Source organism: Procambarus clarkii, chromosome 20, assembly GCF_040958095.1.
Source record: "Procambarus clarkii isolate CNS0578487 chromosome 20, FALCON_Pclarkii_2.0, whole genome shotgun sequence".
Classification (NCBI taxonomy): Eukaryota; Metazoa; Arthropoda; class Malacostraca; order Decapoda; family Cambaridae; genus Procambarus; species Procambarus clarkii.
This window is the reverse complement of record NC_091169.1, coordinates 22647487-22667438: the sequence shown is the minus strand read 5'-3', so window position 1 is coordinate 22667438 and position 19952 is coordinate 22647487. Positions and strand designations below refer to the sequence as shown.

The window sequence follows — 19952 nt, the reverse complement described above, 5'->3', positions numbered from 1 at the left end:
ATTCTGAGCTACGAACCTGAGAACCTGTAACACTCTGGTATTTACAAGTTCGTTATCCCTAAATTCCTCAAATGACAGTGTTGCGTTAACTTTCTCGCTTTCCCATTCAAGTTTCAAGCCATTTGCGTTACGCACAGCTCTAGGCCCTACACATAGCCGCCCTGTTCCCGAATTAATACAAAAAGTATCTGATCTCCAGATACGAAATCTGTTGTCTTAACTTTCATCCATAGAACTAAGTTGTTTAGAATATAACTCTAGATCTCTCTCTCTTCATCCCACTAAAAATACTTCGATTCTCCAGGTCTTCTCTCATGCTGGAATTCCAGGGTTCTCTGCCCGAGGATATTAAATCTTATTTTATAATCTAAGAGCTTCCGTTTCAACCGCTTCCTCCCCTATATGTTTTCGCTTTACTCAGACCCTTCAATAACAGGACTTTTATGTCCTCATTTTTGTACTTCATTCATCTCCACTCCAGATGCAAGCCCCACTGGATCAGTCTCATGACTGAACCCTGTAATGAGGTCCTGACCTCATCAACAGGTTCTCCATTGCTGCGAAACATATTCACACCGACCGACACCACTGTTCAGGTGACTTCTGCCCGACACCCACACCAGTCACTACACTCACCAGAAGCGGCAGTCACCTCTGTTCTCCTCAACACCCTCTCTACTACCCGATATTAAGGACGAATCCTGCCTCAAACAGCATGCATTGTTGCTTCCTATATTTTCGACCTCTGTAGATACTGTTAATCCCAAAGTGCTTTACAGTTTGCTACATCTCTATCACTGTACTTAATTGCATCCTTTTTGTGTTACAAATTTATCTGAATTTGTCCACTGTGCCACATTATGTGTCTCTGGGAATAAGTTTACAGCTGCTAACTCCACACTTAACTCACAACAAAGTCACTTGTTTGTCACTAATTCAGGTACCTAACAGACCCAATTAACAGGTGATCGGTCAACATGGGTTTACCTAGTTTTCTGTGCTGGTACTCCATTCATCAGACCTGTTTACAATGACCTCTGGCTCAGTCCTCCACGAAAACTGACCGACCAGCAGCTCACTTCTAGTTCACTAGGCAACTTGACACCACTTGTTGGACGTATTTCAGCCGGCAAGTGCGCCCCTCAACACACACTCAGCACACAGAAGGACTCGTCCACCCAGGTGCCCCTTGTCCCCCTACAACTACTAGTCCTGGGACTCAACGCTTGGCGACTCCCCTTAACCCAGATAAAGCCAGCTTACACTAGTTTTTTTTTTTTTTTTTTTTTTTTTTTGAGATATATACAAGAGTTGTTACATTCTTGTACAGCCACTAGTACGCGTAGCGTTTCGGGCAAGTCCTTAATCCTATGGTCCCTGGAATACGGTCCCCTGCCGCGAAGAATCGTTTTTTCATCCAAGTACACATTTTACTGTTGCGTTAAACAGAGGCTACAGTTAAGGAATTGCGCCCAGTAAATCCTCCCCGGCCAGGATACGAACCCATGACATAGCGCTCGCGGAACGCCAGGCGAGTGTCTTACCACTACACCACGGAGACTGCATGTGACCAAAGACGTTGTCTGTTGACGTTGTCACCCTGACGGTCCTCCTCGACGGCACAACTCCTGCCTAATTCTACCTAATATAATGTTACCTGAGATTACTTCGTCTGTGAAGCAACTTTGTTATCCGACTTTTCTTATGTTGTAATTAATTTACCAGACATCATAATGTGTCAACAACGGAAACAGAAGGAAATTGTTACTTACCTTAAAGATTGGTGGATTTGTGTCACCAGATGAGCTGTGAAAACACTTACCTGAAACGGCATGAAAACAAATGATTTATATTTTTGGACACTTTTTATACATTAGAATTATCATGTATGACATGAATCATCACATTTTAATCAGTATATATATATATATATATATATATATATATATATATATATATATATATTATATATAAACAGGTCAGGTAAAGGAAACAGGTGAGCATCGAGGCATTGTTTACCTTGGACTGAAGGACGGGGACGCTGGTGTAACTTGTCTAGCGAGGCGAGGCTTGGGGCAAGTGGTTGGCAACACTGCTAGCAACACTCTTGTATACACTAATTTATCAAGACGACGTAATATTTTAACACAAGACAAGAAACACTGCACGAAAGATTTGAGGTCCAGACACATATAATTTTGCAACAGCAGTTAGGGCGTGTATCCGTCCAATATTTCCTGTAAGACACTAAACTATGCCGAGTCAACACTTCCCCACGTACAGCAGTAGCGGCGTTTTCTGTCCTGTTTCTCGCACATAACTCACTGAAAACTACAGTTCACTTTTAGAACATTGCTTCTCAAATATCGAATAATTAAGATAACTGTACCCTTTAAAACATTATAACTGTACTGTAAACAATCAGACATTAACCTTACAACACCCAGTCCTGGTAAATCACTTTTACTAAACACTTCTTTCTATTATCCATCAGAAGAGTTGATTTTGTTCAGACAAACTTTTCGTATTTCCCGTCAGTCAGCGCAGCACAGCGCTCACTAACCATAAGTAATGACTCCATGCTCTGACAACACGTCCTTAGGCTATGTTTCATGTTTTAATTTTTACAGTTTCATTTTTACAAACAAAATTCTAGAAAGTTTTAATTTTAATATATCGTAGTCTCACAATCACTGTTTTCTCAATAATAATATAATGTTGTTATATAATAGAAACTGTTTTGAAATTGAAATAGAAACTGTTTTAGTTTGTTGAAACTTGACAGTTATGAAACTGTCTGTTTCATAACTGTGTTATGAACCCGCATGAAGCTTTCTGAAGCAGGTTCACCCCCCACAGTAAGAGTTATTCCCCACTTGGCCATAGTGAGCAGTCTGGGAAATTAAATAGTGTAAACAACCGTTATTAAAATGAAATGTGGACAAGAGGTTGGATAAATGACGTAGGAGCACTTGGATAAGTGACGGAGGAGCACTTGGATAAGTGACGGAGGAGCACTTGGGTAAGTGACGGAGGAGCACTTGGGTAAGTGACGGAGGAGCACTTGGATAAGTGACGGAGGAGCACTTGGATAAGTGACGGAGGAGCACTAGGATAAGTGACGGAGGAACACTTGGATAAGTGACGGAGAAAGAAGCACTTGGGTAAGTGACGGAGGAGCACTTGGATAAGTGACGGAGGAGCACTTGGATAAGTGACGGAGGAGCACTAGGATAAGTGACGGAGGAACACTTGGGTAAGTGACGGAGGAGCACATGGGTAAGTGACGGAGGAGCACTTGGATAAGTGACGGAGGAGCACTTGGGTATGTGACGGAGGAGCACTTGGGTAAGTGACGGAGGAGCACTTGGATAAGTGACGGAGGAGCACTTGGATAAGTGACGGAGGAGCACTTGGATAAGAGACGGAGGAACACTTGGATAAGTGACGGAGGAGCACTTGGGTAAGTGACGGAGGAGCACTTGGATAAGTGACGGAGGAGCACTTGGGTAAGTGACGGAGGAGCACTTGGATAAGTGACGGAAGAGCACTTTGATAAGTGACGGAAGAGCACTTTGATAAGTAACGGAGAAAGAAGCACTTGGGTAAGTGACGGAGGAGCACTTGGGTAAGTGACGGAGGAGCACTTGGATAAGTGACGGAGGAGCACTTGGGTAAGTGACGGAGGAGCACTTGGATAAGTGACGGAGGAGCACTTGGATAAGTGACACAGAGGTGAGAAGACGACTGGACGCGACGTATCGTGTCCATAAGTGACGTCATGGCGGAGCGTGTCGCGGGCCGAGGCGTCACTCGTCGTGAGGAAGACTGAACGTCAGGACGTACGTCGTCGCTCCTGAGGAAGATATCTGTGACTTATGGAGATATTCGTGAGGAGGTTGGTGAGTGAGGCGTGAGGACGACTGGTGACGGATCTCTTGAAGAGTGACAAGGATTAGGGGCGACCTGAAGGCTGGTGGTGCCGCCCTGAGCAACTACGGTGCTCAATCTTACACGAGGATTGGTTGGGCAAGTGTACCTGATTGGCACCCGTCCCGTGAACTGTCTCACACGTCAAGATTGACAGGAGACGAGGAGTGGCAGGCAAAAAAAAGAGAGCTGTGTGGGCGACTTAGCAGCCCGCCATATTTGGGGCGTCGTGCGGCCGGCGTCTCCATATCTTACGGTAAGACCTTCCTATACTGCCACCTGTTGCTTGTCGCAGCGAGATCGTGTGCCCAGCGATCTTATACAGTGTTTAGCAATGTAGATTAGAAAGTTTGTTGAGATAATGAAATGATATGGAGAGTTAACGAGAGTTAACATGAAGGCGGGAGCGACACATACTCACGTGGCCGGGGTCGGGGGGTGACTGACGGGGGCGAGGTGGCCAGGTAGGGGGTGCCACCCCCCCCCCCCCCCTGCCACAAGCAATGTTGCAGCTTGTAGAGGGAAATTGACTTGTATATATTATTTATGTTTTGATGGAAGATATGTTGTTATTTTTATGATAATGGAATTGCAAGTTCATGTATGATGGACGTGGTGCGTCCAGAGTTGATGTAGCAGCGGTACATGCAGACGATTTGTCATTAAGTGATGTAGTAATGATATAGAAGAAGCTGCAAGAGCATATGCTGTACTTAATTTGAAGACCCTCTGATGGATGGTCCCAGTACTGGTTCCCAGGAAGATCAATCACCATTGAGGAGACTTATTGTGTAGCGAGAGTAGCTCATCTTCCGGAGGGGATACAGAGGGTTGTGAGGGCAACAATATATGCTTGAGAGGTGGAGGGATTCATGTAGTATGCTTGACGCAATGCAAAGTGAGAGCGTTGCTGTTTCTTTTTGTGTTAAATTTCATGTGCAAAGCCTAGCCCAGGAGGCGAGGTGATAGGCACAGCGAGTTGATGAAGAGGAGCAGGCAGCAGCCTAGCTGAGACACTCACATGGTGTGTTGTTCATAAGGGAGAGTGGTGCTATTTATGTAGAACTATTACCATGTTATTCTTTATCATTTATTGCTTGTAATAAATGTTTGTCTGTTAGACAAGCGTTCTTGGCCTTGTCCTGGTGAGGATTTCTAAGTGGAAAGATAAATAAATAATTGTAGGACGGACGACATCATACAGAAAGCAAAATGGGGAACTCAGTCACCCTAAGTCTAGGAGAGAGACACCTACCTGTCCTCTTACCAATTACGTCGCTTTTCGCTCATATGCGCTACGGCCAAATATCGACCGTAGCAAATGCCTAACATTCCTCTGGTAGCTTAGGATGACAGGAAGTTCTCCTAAGGTTTCAAAACGTCATGAAAACCGTTTATTGAAAGTTTCCTCTCCTAACCTAACAGCCTAAGCCAGAGGACCCGAAACTGATAATGGGACAGTACGTCACTTTTGTGAGCCGATTTCATTTTGAATTACATTGATTTTGAGTGCGCATACGAGCGAAAAGCGACTTAATTTGTAAGATGACAGATTGGGCATGCTTTGTTGGAAATTTCCAACAGTTATTCTCATCCCTAATACAATAGGATGTATTTATTTCCTGTATTAGGCTTCATACTCATTTACTAATCCTTAGTACAATGGGATGTAATTCCTGTACTAAGTGCCATAATTAACAAACACTACTAATCCGTAGTCTAGTATCATAGAATTCATTGCATTAGGATGTGGAGCCTTATATAATTTTCCTTAGAATCGTGGAAATGTTGCGTCAGTCAGCTGGCCACCGGAACATTTCATATTAACATATCGAGTAGAGTCTAGCCTTATTTTGTCTTTTATTAAGGATAAGCATTTATTAATAGAAGCACTTTTCGTTAATAAATTTATCATTGTTTACTGGAATTAATTTATGCAGCCACGATTTGCTGTCAGTAAATATAATGATATATTGTATCTCCACTCCAGACCTTTTCTCGTTCATTTAATATCGTCTAAATTAATTGACTACATCACGAGAAAAGAGGTGTTGCCACATAATACCTTTATTGAGACGTAAATATTCGTCACAACGCATTTCCTTTCATATAGTTCGAGTATGTTTATTGAGACAAGAAAAAATACATCTCAAAGGGATAGAGTAGCTTAGGCTATTTCTACCCCTCCCCCCCCCCTAGTCCTTTCATATAATTTATGCTCTGAGCCCTACTGGGAGCTATGCGCATGCGCGACTTTCGAGCAGGAAGGGAGAGAAGGCGCCATAACTGGCGAGAGAGAGACACGCGACATTCGCCATTGCATAGGTGTTCTGAAGTCTGCTTATCAAGATTAGCCTTAATTTAGGAGCATCTGGCCATCTACAGACTGATCCTGCAACTTCAGTTTTACGTACACCACGTTCGGTAGGGAAGATTTGTATCCTTAATTGTTTTTAGAGGTCTTTAAAACAGAATTAGGTTACCTCCCTGTACGTTATGTTGTTTGGCGACACCAAACCCTACGTAAGTGTACCGCTGGTCCCCAGATCCATTTAGAATTTACTATTAAATGAATGATTCTAGGGCTTGGAGTGGAATTTACATAATACTTAAGCATTAATACATAATACTCCAGCATTTCAGCTGGAGTACCAGCGTAGGCGAGGCTGCAGCGTCCACTACAGTCACGTGTTTCAAGGATCATTATCTCAGAACTGACTCCAGACTGTAGTAGAGATTGGACGTCAACTACGTTCCTCTGTCACAGCTGAGATTTAATTAGTTCTTATTGTAGATAGTTCTCTCTCAGTGTAAGAATCATACATACATACTATATTGCATTGATTACTTATTATTAATCTTTATCGTGCAGTATTATTTTTGTATTACATTTTACTTAATCTGTGTGAGCATATTATCATTATTATTATCATATAATATATGTTTCACGTAGACTAACCTCATAGAAGACCCCCTGCAAAATGTGTCATGGGAAGCTGGTTCTAGAATGTATAAAATTTACAGTCACTGCAGAATAGAATAATAAAATTAAATTACATATAATCATAGAGATCCATAAGTCACTGGTTCTCTCATTTAACATCGCATTCTGGTCCTTCGAGCATTCTTAGATTTAATCTTTATTTGCATTCATAGAATTATACATTTATCAGTATTAAACTAGAGCCAGATTTCCCCACATGCTTTACCCACGTACTACAAATACAAATAATCGCCAACAGAACCTAAACTTCTAACTTAACCAATGCCTTAAAATGCACAGTATGCTAACATTACAATGGTAATTTATATTAACAATGTTAAATTGACGAATGCATCTTTGGAGTCGACCGCTGAACTTTGTCTTAGGACGGGTTGGTTTAATCATAGCCTCAAAACGTTGGACAAGTGCATCACTCATGTAAATGAACAAATCCACAAGGACCGTGACGAGGATTCGAACCTGCGTCCGGAAGCATCCCAGACACTGCCTTAATCGACTGAGCTACGACAGGGTTAAAAATCACTCACTCATGTGTTGTTTTCCAAGCCCAAATTCCCTAAATGTATCGCCCGTGTAATTTTGATGCATATAATTCAGTCCTTCCTCAAAAGCACGTTTTCATAAGCATCGACAGACTGCTCGTCCAAGCTTCCACAGACCCAAAAACACATTTGATAATTTTAATGTACTATGTAATCCAGAACAATATTTTCGCGAACAAAAATTAACAGTTAAGTATATTAAAATATCGTACATAATTAGGACTATGATAGGCTAGATTAGGTGTTTGAGTTTCTTACATAATAACATGTATTTGCAGTAGGTGGTGGAGCGTGTTCGAGTGGGTTTTGAGCGTGTTCATTCGAATCTTGAAAGGATTCCTGAACCTGAATCCTTTACTTTCGCATGTCAAGTCACGGTCCATTCTTATAGACAAACGCCAAATTACTCATTTATCTAGCCATCAAACCCCCCTTTTTAACGAACAGAAAAAACACTTTACACACGACGCACAATATATGACGTTCGAACACTTCTGGGGACAGTCCTCTGCTAACGTTCACTGTTCGAAATGCAAATGCTTTACCCAATAATTTCCAGTATAACCTAAACACCAGGACCTAAATTTAAACAAGTTCTTATATACAACATTGTTAAATTATTTTTAAGAAAACAGTGATTGTGGGACTACGATACGTTAAAATTAAAACTTTGTCTTTGTGGTGGGCGGCCACCTGGAGCAGCATAGCCTAAGGACGTGTTGTCAGAGCATGGAGTCATTACTTATGGTTAGTGAGCGCTGTGCTGCGCTGACTGACGGAAATACGAAAAGTTTGTCTGAACAAAATCAACTCTTCTGATGGATAATAGAAAGAAGTGTTTAGTAAAAGTGATTTACCAGGATTGGGTGTTGTAAGGTTAATGTCTGATTGTTTACAGTACAGTTATAATGTTTTAAAGGGTACAGTTATCTTAATTATTCGATATTTGAGAAGCAATGTTCTAAAAGTGAACTGTAGTTTTCAGTGAGTTATGTTCGAGAAACAGGACAGAAAACGCCGCTACTGCTGTACGTGGGGAAGTGTTGACTCGGCATAGTTTAGTGTCTTACAGGAAATATTGGACGGAGACACGCCCTAACTGCTGTTGCAAAATTATGTGTGTCGGGACCTCAAATCTTTCGTGCAGTGTTTCTTGTCTTGTGTTAAAATATTACGTCGTCTTGATAAATTAGTGTATACAAGAGTGTTGCTAGCAGTGTTGCCAACCACTTGCCCCAAGCCTCGCCTCACTAGACAAGTTACTCCAGCGTCCCCGCCCTTCAGTCCAAGGTAAACAATGCCTCGATGCTCACCTGTTTCCTTTACCTGACCTGTTTATATATATATATATATATATATATATATATATATATATATATTTATATATATACTGATTAAAATGTGATGATTCATGACATACGTGATAATTCTAATGTATAAAAACGTGTCCAAAAATATAAAATATTTATTTTCATGCCGTTTCAGGTAAGTGTTTTCACAGCTCATCTGGTGACACAAATCCACCAATCTATAAGGTAAGTAACAATTTCCTTCTGTTTCCATTGTTGACACATTATGATGTCTGGTAATTAATTACAACATAAGAAAAGTCGGATAACAAAGTCGCTTCATAGACGAAGTAATCTCAGGTAACATTATATTAGGTAGAATTAGGCAGGTGTTGTGCCGTCGAGGAGGACCGTCAGGGTGACAACGTCAACAGACACAACGTCTCTGGTCACTTGTGTAAGCTGGCTTTATCTGGGTTAAGGGGAGTCGCCAAGCGTTGAGTCCCAGGACTAGTAGTTGTAGGGGGACAAGGGGCACCTGGGTGGACGAGTCCTTCTGTGTGCTGAGTGTGTGTTGAGGGGCGCACTTGCCGGCTGAAATACGTCTAACAAGTGGTGTCAAGTGTCCTAGTGAACTAGAAATGAGCTGGTCGGTCAGTTTTCGTGGAGGACTGAGCCAGAGGTCATTGTAAGCAGGTCTGATAAAGGGAGTACCAGCAAAGAAAACTAGGTAAACCCATGTTGACCGATCACCTGTTAATTGGGTCTGTTAGGTACCTGAATTAGTGACAAACAAGTCACTTTGTTATGAGTTAAGTGTAGAGTTAGCAGCTGTAAACTTATTCACAAAGACACATAATGTGGCACGGTGGACAAATTCAGATAAATTTGTAACACAAAAGAGGGGCAATTAACTACAGTGATAGAGATGTAGCAAACTGCAAGGCACTTTGGGGTTAACAGTATCTACAGAGGTCGAAATTATAGGAAGCAACAATGCATGCTGTTTGAGGCAGGATTCGTCCTTAATATCGGGTAGTAGTGAGGGTGTTGAGGAGAACAGAGGTGACTGCCGCTTCTGGTGAGTGTAGTGACTGGTGTGGGTGTCGGGCAGAAGTCACCTGAATAGTGGTGTCGGTCGGTGTGAATATGTTTCGCAGCAATGGAGAACCTGTTGATGAGGTCAGGACCTCATTACAGGGTTCAGTCATGAGACTGATCCAGTGGGGCTTGCATCTGGAGTGGAGATGAATGGAGTACAAAAATGAGGACATAAAAGTCCTGTTATTGAAGGGTCTGAGTAAAGCGAAAACATATAGGGGAGGAAGCGGTTGAATCGGAAGCTCTTAGATTATAAAATAAGATTTAGTATCCTCGGGCAGAGAACCCTGGAATTCCAGCATGAGAGAAGACTTGGAGAATCAAAGTATTCTTAGTGGGATGAAGGGAGAGAGAGATCTAGAGTTATATTCTAAACAACATAGTTGTATGGATGAAAGTTAAGATAACAGATTTCGTATCTGGAGATCAGATACTTTTTGTATTAATTCGGGAACAAGGCGGCTATGTGGAGGACCTAGAGCTGTGCGTAACGCAAATGGCTTGAAACTTGACTGGGAAAGCGAGAAAAAATTTACGTAACACTGACATTTGAGGGATTTAGGGATAACGAACTTGTAAATACCAGTGTGTTACAGGTTCTCAGGTTCGTAGCTGAGAATTACCAACGTAAATTGGGAGAGACGATTTAAGTATCATAAAAAAGTTTCCAACGAAACCTCAACGTAATTTTTTACGTCGTAAAATTTTAATAAGATTTCTTTAATGATAATTTGGAAAGTTGAGACTTTCAAGCTAGGCTCAATGTTGACCCAAAATAGGCTCAATATTTTCCATAACCTGTGTCACTTAATATTTTGGTTAGGAGGTTATGCATATTCACGTTAGTAAATGAGTTTACGAACAGTTATTGGAATATGTATGTCTGGCTGTCTTAGTGTCTGTCTAAATGTATTAGTTAACTATAATTTCTGCTTTCTGTAATGTATTGAAAGTCATGATTTTAAACAAGTTTTACTGTTGTGGAAATATGGAGGTAAGATATTTGTCCTGTAATCTGTTTGGTGATACATGTGAATAGATGATGATTGAAGATGATTTTATTTTAGAAGTCATGTATTGCTTGTATGATGGGAAGATGAAGTATTTGCCTACAACTGCAAGTGAGGTGGATAAGAATATTAGCTGTATGATGTGGGGTAAGGCGACGTAATAAGTGTTCAGGGCGACATTCACAATCGACTTGAGAATGGTCCAGGACGGGCCGAAACGTCGTCGTCTCTTCACCTTCTAGTGTGTGGTTTGGTCAACTTACTTTAGCCACGTTATTGTGACTCATCGCCTGTTTAAAGTAAAGTATCAAGTAAGGCGATTTCTGCGGCCAGATGAACCGCTGTGCGGTCCAGATTCCTTTGTAGTAACGCATCCCTCTGAAACAAATTACTGGAATATGTCAAACGGCCTGAAATACTAACTTTCAGAGGTAAATTCACTGTCCCATTATGGCAGAAATTTGTGGCAAGTGGAGAGTAATAATAATAAAAAATTATATCAAATGTTTGCAATAAATCTGAAGCCATTTGATAATAAACATGTGTTTTACTGCCAGTCATATTTGGTGTAACAAGTGCTGGTTGGGCGGGTCTCTTCAGCCAGTTACGGTCCGTAGTCACGTGTTGGTGACCAGTCAATCTGGACTTAATTTGGTCACAGAGAGCGGATATAACCATCCATGTCGTAGTTACTAGATTTGTGGACGTACCAACTCGTATTTAGTAAGACGTACGAGTTGCATTTCAGTATTGACTAAAGCTGCTCTTGCAATATTTGGTTGCATGTATATCATTGCACAAGCTCAACAAATGTTAGCTTAGCTCACCACACAAAAATATCAGGTTTTTATGTCCTATTATTCAATAAATATTTGATTACGTTAAAGCTTGTGAGCCGCGAGTTACACAGTCTGGGATGGACAAAGGCCAGGACTTGACGGGGTACTTGACAAAGGCCAGCACTTGACAGGGTCAACACCGGACCGTCAGTCACACGCTCAAGTGGCCAGACCACAGACCTCGGTGAGGAAGAACACGCAGTAATGGACAACCTCAGTAAGTGCGTTTCGATAATATTCCCTCCCTCGCCACGCCAAACTTTAGAACTTAATATTAAGTTATTGGGAGTTAAAACCGCCGCTAAATACCTAAGTTAACTCTTGACTTCGTTGCCTATAGTCTGTAAAACGCTCCTTTATCGTATTCGACAACCAAGCTTTATAGCTGAAGAATTTAAGAACAGTTTTAGATTTTTTTTTAGAACAAAGCTAAAATAGTTTTATATAGCTTAAGAACGAGAGACAACATTGTTGGAAAGTTTAAATGTAAAAATTCTAGAATATTGCCGAAAGGTAATAACAAAAAAATTCTGAACGTTGTTAGACAAAGAAATATAACGTTGTTAGTTACCGTAAGTTTAAGGCGAATTGTTGCAGTGTGCGAGTGGCCGCACTCTGGCGGTGTGCGAGTGGCCGCACTCTGGCAGTATGCGCGTGGCCGCACTCTAACAGTGCGCGAGCGGCCGCACTCTGGCGGTGTGCGAGTGGCCGCACTCTGGCAGTATGAGCGTGGCCGCACTCAGTAGCCACTTGTCGATACTCTGCAACATTTACTCATTCGATTATGAGTTAAGTGTAAATATTATATAATATTATGGCAAGTTACACTATAAAACCCGCCCGAGGGGCCGTAGGCGGCGCCGAACCCCAACCAGGTCATTACTACCGTAACAACCACCTTAAATACCTGCAACTTATACTCTAATTATGCATTTTTTACTAATAAGTATTATAGTTAATACTGTTTTTGTTATAAGCCAAGACTTACCTAGAGACTATAATTACGTGATATTTAATATACAGCCAAAGTTGGGGGTAACATTCAGTTGAAAGGACAAATCTGTGACTGTTAATGAGATAGAAGTAATTAAAGGGTGTTGTAATAGTATGAAGGGAAGGGGACGACTGGAGCACTGCTTCCCTAACACGACCTGGGGCCAGATTCACGAAACAGTTACGCAAGTACTTACGAACGTGTGTACATCTTTCCTCAATCTTTGGCGGCTTTGGTTACATTTATTGAACAGTTTACAAGCATGAAAACTTGCCAATCAACTGTTGTTATTGTTAAAAATAGGCTCCTAGTGCGTCGGAGCTCATTAACTGTTTAATAATTGTAAACAAAGCCACCAAAGATTGAGAAAAGATGTACGGGTTCGTAAGTGCTTGTGTAACTACTTCGTGAATCTGGCCCCAGAGCACGACGCGTGAACACGACCAGAGCACGACCAGGAGAGATGGTTGCTGGGGTATGGTGAGTGGATATAACACCAGGTGAAGCAAAAGTACTCAGCCTTACGCCAGTAACACAGCGCGAGGTTGGCAGAGTAACACCAGGTAACGTTACGCCAAACTGTGGTTGTAACACCAGACGAAGCCAGAAAAATGTGCGTATCGCAGCACGAGTCTGGCAACACTGCGTGTACCTGTAACGTAACACAGGGAGATAATGTTGACCATATTACCGACTGTGGCCTTGAAGGAGTGGCATTGTTGCCGAGCACTGTTGACAAAACTCTAGATAATATCACAAAGTCGTAACGCAGTACGTGGTAACACAGTCCTGTGACAACGGAAAGGGACTCGCTATCACTTCAAGACGATCCAAATAGTGTTGGGGAGGTCAAGGGATTGGCAGACGCAGTTTGGTGCTGACAGGTGTAGGGTTTTGAGGTTGGGTGATGGTGATGGAGTTGCAAGATGCGAGTGGGTGGTGTTGAGATTGCGAAGTCGGATTGCGAAAGGGATCTGGGAGTTATGATTAGTAAGAACTTTAAACCAAAAGATCAATGCATAAATGTTCGTAAGACTTGGGTAAATGCTACGTGGCGTGGAGGAGGTGGGGTCCCTTGATTGTTTCAAACGTGGGTTGGACATGTATATGAGTGGGATTGGGTGGTTATAAATAGGAGCTGCCTCGTATGGGCCAATAGAACCTCTGCAGTTACCTTTATTTCTATGTTCTTATGTAACAAGCAGATGTGGCAACACTGTTTCACTATATGATCACATTCATGCCATAACGATGTCCTCGAGCAATTATGTGGTTTGATAATAATTGATGTGATTACAATCATTTCGTTATGAATTATGTTATAAAACTCATGCATGATTTATAAGTGGTAAAACCGGTTATATTACATTATATTAACAATGTGTATTAACTAGTGATGACCATCAATGTGAAACTGTCATATTATGATTACAGTAATATGACACTGCAGTGTGTGACGTGGCGGGTGTGGGACGTGGCGGGTGTGTGACGAGGCGGTTGTGTGACGTGGCGGGTGTGGGACGTGGCGGTTGTGTGACGAGGCGGTTGTGTGACGTGGCGGGTGTGTGAGGTGGCGGGTGTGTGAGGTGGCGGGTGTGTGAGGTGGCGGGTGGGTGACGTGGCGGGTGTGGGACGAGGCGGGTGTGTGACGAGGCATGTGTGTGTGTTCTCACTCCGGGAACCGCCAAATATTCCGGGGTATTGGAGGGCTACAGTGATGGAAACATTCATCACAGATAACACATAAGTTTATAATGATATTTAGGAAAGTAAAACACAGTTATTGACACTAACACTTTGTGTCACGTAGAGAACAACCGCACTACACCACTCGAGAACAGTGCCACGAGGACATAAGAACAAAGGTAACTGCAGAAGGCCTATTGGCCCATACGAGGCAGCTCGTATGGACCCTGTATACATATGTATATCTCGATATGTATGGATTATAGTGAACGGTGGTACAGTGAACAGTAAAGTGTAACGTGTAACGAAACAGTTATACACATTTGAAGGTTACGAAAAATTGCTTTTTGGAAAATTGTTAGTATATAATAGTGTCATAGAGAGGCAACACAGATATGGAATTTGTTTACAGTGGCCACGAGGCCTGAACATTGACTCACTCGGTGATTATACAGCCGGGGATATGAAATGAAACACTGGGATGGGAAACTTAAGCAATTATTCATAGTGTAAGTTACATAATATTGTAAGACGGAAATGAACCAGAAAAATTCCATTTAGCAATAAAGACAATAGGTCAATAATGATATAAGCTCAAAGACCTGACAACTTGTCACGACCTTGTTCTTGTTCCATATTAATATTACTTGTGGCCTAAAGACACAAAAATGTAGTTTCATGTATCCCCGAAAATGCTGGAACATGTTGGGGAAGGATGCGTGCCATTTTGGAACAGATTACAGATATCTCTTCCCTTAACTATGCAGACTTTCAATTAATGAGAGAAAATGCTTCTGTCTTCAATGTCCAGATTTCCACGTGAGAGGACCACGGCGTTATAGACAAGAGGATATGATAATTCTGAAAGGATTTTTAGAGGCAGGCAGAAACAGTAGAGCATATAAGAGAGGAGAACAGCCCAACAGAAACATTGCAAGAGTATTGATGGTGCGGTGAGAGAAATGCATAAGACTGGACTACAATTCACCATGAAGCATGCATGTCATACACCTTTAATTCCGCAGAAACTACCACACACCACAACCACACTACCACCAGTACCACTACCAAAACTGGACAAACCATTGCCAAAAGAGTACACCCTGGGTCATGATGGAGAGGGAGGAGAAAACTCAAAGACTACCAGATGTTCCAATATGGACGATCACTTATATTTGCCAACATACAAGGTCTAAAATCAAAATCGAGAGATAAAGTTGTTAAATGACCTCCTAATAGAGTTGAATTCAATACTTGCAGCAGTCACAGAAACCCACGTGAAAGGTTACATGTAAAGTGAAATTTGGATCACAAATTATAATCTACATAGATGAGATAGAGTAAGTAGGTCAAATGGAGAAATATGTTAAAGAGGAACTGGTATGCAGAGAGCACCTAAAGTATATCAATGAGGTGGTAGAGCTACTCGCAATCTGAGTAGAAAAAAATTAGAAATAAATATTATGCTAATACAAACCACTAAACGTAACGCTTCAGGAATTCTCAGAGCAGATATAGAAAATAGAATTGGTAACCTAGAAAACCCAGTACCAGATATCATGTTCTTTGGAGACTTCAATCTACCCCAGTCTAAGATTGAGAAGAGCAAACAACAACAACAACATTATATCTGGAAATCAACCTGAAAATAACCAACCACAGGTCAGAGAACTACTAAGAGTCTGTGAGAGATTCTCGCTCAACTAGCAGATAATAGAGCCAACAAGGAACGCAAACACTCGACCTGATCTTCATAAACAGTGAAGAAATACTCAGAGACATTATAATCTCAGATACTACACACTGCGGCCACAAGCTCATTGAAGTTCAAACTAACATCAATATTCGTGATAGGTCCAAAAGGATTAACAAGCACTAGGGGTTATTCAATCAATTAAATTTTAACAATAAGAGGATTGACTGATTAAAAATAATTATAGACCTTGTAAACATTCAGTGGGAAACAGTCTTTTGCTACAAAACTCCCAGACATGAAACAGCCCAACTGAATACTGAAACATACAAACTCTGCTTGATGTATGGGCCTCTGAGGCTCAGAAAGAAGACCACTAGAAAGAGAACGCAGACGACTGTACAAGAGAAGAACAAAATCACGGAAATGCTTAAGCAGACACGGCTCTCACAATAAAGAATAAGAAATCAAAATAGGGAAATCGAAAAATAGAGCAGACGTTGAAGCGATCATCTCAGTCTGAGGAAATTGGAACAGAAAGGTATAAAATATATCAAGAAAAGTACATAATATTGATTCACATCTGCGAAAACAAAATAAAAATCTCCACCAGTATTGGACCTAAAACGGAAGATTCATACACAGGAATGACAAAAATATTAGTGAAATCCTAAACGACCAGTATGAGACTGTTTTGTACCCCAGAAAACAACAGGAACGTCAACGATACGGAGCCCTTCTTCATCAATGACATCCAAGGCATGAACAATATAACTCATGTTAACAAGAACACAGAGGACTTTGAAAGAGAAATTGACAACATGTCCTTGCACTCAGCTCCAGGTCGTGATTCAAGGAATTCAGAATAAAGAAATGTAAAGTACTAGTAGCACGAGTGATCAGTGTAAAATGGAAAAAAAGCTTGGATACAGGGTACATACCAGCAGTACTTAAATCAAGAGATGTTGGCCTACTATACAAGGGAGGTAGTAAAGCTCCCAGGAGCTTTACTGATAAAAACAAAACTTTGGCAAAATACTATTGGCCAGTTGTACTAATATTACACACCAAAGATTTCGAAAGAATGATGAAATCTTATTTTATGGGAAGCAGTGAACTTTACAACCCAGATCAACATGGATTAAGAGCAGGAAGATTCTGTCTTTCGCAATTACTCAACCACTATGACAAAATCACAGCATTAGAAGAAAAACAAAATTCAGACGTTGTATACACAGACTTTGTAAAGGCATATGATAAGCGTTACCATGAAGTGATAGCTCATAAAATGATATCTGTAGGAATAACAGGTAACGTAGGTCGTTGAATTTTCAATATTCTGGCACAGAATGATATTCTGTGATGATATCCAACATTCAATAACAGAATGCAAAGGGGTAACGGTCAATCAAATAAACACATGTTCAAGTTCATTGAAAAGCTCAATACTCCACGCCACAGTCCTTGCACCACTGCTCTTTCTTAGTCGTATATTAGAGACAAAATTAGGGGTCACAGCTTCGTGTCATTTTTTCCAGATACAAAAATTAGCATGAAAAATTTCTGAGTAAAATGCCCTGAGAAAACTACAATCCGATATTATTAAAGTCTTTGACCGGACAACTGAAAATAACATGTTTAACAGTGATAAATTCCAGGTACATTGGTATGGTGGAAATAAAGAACTTAAACGAAACACAGCGTGCAAGACACAATGAAGCCTACTCATAGAAGGAAAACAACACGAAAAAGATCTGTGAATTATGATGTCTGAGGATCTGATATTTGGTGAGCATAACTAAGTAAATATTGTGTCAGCCAGGAAAATGATAGGATAGATTTTAAGAACGTTGAATTCCAGGGTCCCACAGCAATGTTAATACAATTTAAATCACTGATGCTGTCTCGTCCTCAGTACTGCTCGGTACTCGCTTTGCTTTTCAAAGCAAGAGAGCTTTTTGAAATAGAAGGCATGCAGAGAACCCATACGGCACACATAGACACGATAAAACACCTACATATTGGGACTGTCTCAAAGCTCTCAAAATGAACTCTTTTTTTTGGGGACAGGAGGCGAGAGGTATCAAGTAATATATACATGGAAGATACTGGAGGACTAGGTCCCATATTTGCACAGTAGAGTAACAACATACTGGAGCGAAAGATACGGAAGGAAATGCAGAATAGAACCGGCGAGGAGGTGCCATGGGCACAATCAGAGGACAGTGAACATCAGAGGTCCACAGCTGTTCAACACACATATAACATGTCATTGGGCAGCAACACAGCACGTGACTCCAACACAGCACATGACCCCAACACAGCACGTGACCCCCAACACAGCACGTGACCCCCAACACAGCACGTGACCCCAACACAGCACGTGACCCCAACACAGCACGTGACCCCCAACACAGCACGTGACCCCAACACAGCACGTGACCCCAACACAGCACGTGACCCCCAACACAGCACGTGACCCCAACACAGCACGTGACCCCCAACACAGCACGTGACCCCAACACAGCACGTGACCCCCAACACAGCACGTGACCCCAACACAGCACGTGACAAAAAGAGAACATGTGACAGTGCCCATAGGGCACCACACCAGGGTATAGGGCAGTGCCCCGAGGGCGCACAATGATGGGGCTCGTGTATACTAAGAACATTTACCCATGACTGGTGAGTGAGAGGGGAGGAGGGAATGAATGAAAGGAGGGAGTGAGGGTAGAAGGGAATGAGTGGTTAAGAGCGAGGGAGTGAGGGGAGGATGGAATAAATGAGTGGGGGAGGAGGGAGTGAGTACAAGGAGAAGGGAATGAGTGTGTGAGGGGAAGAGGGAGGGAATGAGTTAAGGGAAGAAATGAGTCAGAATAGAGAATGACTGTAGGAAGGAAGGAATGACAGAGGGTAGGAGTTGAGTTATGGGAGGGAATGAGTTAGGGGGAAGGAATGAGTGAAAGGGTAGGAGTGAGGGGAACAGTTAAGTTTGTGAGAATTGGAAGTACAAACCTTATGAGGGCTCCTGGTTGGTAGTGGCTACCATCTACTCCAGTAGTAGATGGTATGAGGGCTCCTGGTTGTAACTGGTAGAGGCTCTCATCTACTCCAGCAGTAGATGGTATGAGGGCTCCTGGTTGTAACTGGAAGAGGCTCTCATCTACTCCAGCAGTAGAGGATATGAGGGCTCCTGGTTGTACACACACACCATCCTCACGCGGCTTATCGCTTTAAACATAATTTATCAACGTGATCACATTTCCTCACACCTCAGCTTGTGTTGTGAGGCAGGTCAAGGAATCTTATCGTTCACCGGTTATCACTCACACTATGCAACTCACTCTTCGTCTATTTAAATGTATTTCAAATAGTGAGATAAATTCATGAATACATCTGCCAGCTCGAGTAGTTTCCAGGATAATGTAAATACAGCGACGATACAAGGAGTAGGCTACTGCAGGTGTGTGGGGGCGATATTGTAACTTTCTGTTACAATTTATAATTTAATGAACAAGTTTAGCTGCTTTTTAGGGTAATAAACAGTGTTATTATAATATATATATAAATATATATATATATATATATATATATATATATATATATATATATATATATATATATATATATATATATATATATATATATAGTTAGTAATGTAAGGTGTGTATGGTTACATAAAGAGCTGCAAGAGTTGATCACTCAACACGACTAAATAAGCAAGTCTCCAGCTAGAGAATAAGGCGAGTGTGATGGTCGCCACACACACACCAGCAGCAACAACACTACTGCACTGCAGCCAACGCTATCCTCGCCCGGGTCACACACACACACACAAACACACATACACACACATACAAACAC

The 19952-nt window shown here is 41.6% G+C and overlaps 1 protein-coding gene across 5 annotated transcripts in view; it reads right to left on the bottom strand.

The window, feature by feature from the left end:
- Window positions 1–19623, bottom strand: part of LOC123755478 (irregular chiasm C-roughest protein) — a 584568-nt gene extending 564945 nt beyond the window's left edge. For 4 of the 5 annotated variants that reach the window (XR_011229185.1, XM_069327691.1, XM_069327693.1 and 1 more), the window contains exon 1: window positions 19104–19623. The gene's annotated coding sequence lies outside the window, so the exon portion shown is untranslated. Of the gene's footprint in view, window positions 1–2019; window positions 2535–19103 lie in introns of those variants that run through there. The other variant, XM_069327692.1, reaches the window with a different exon arrangement.
- Between the last annotated feature and the right edge of the window lie 329 nt (window positions 19624–19952).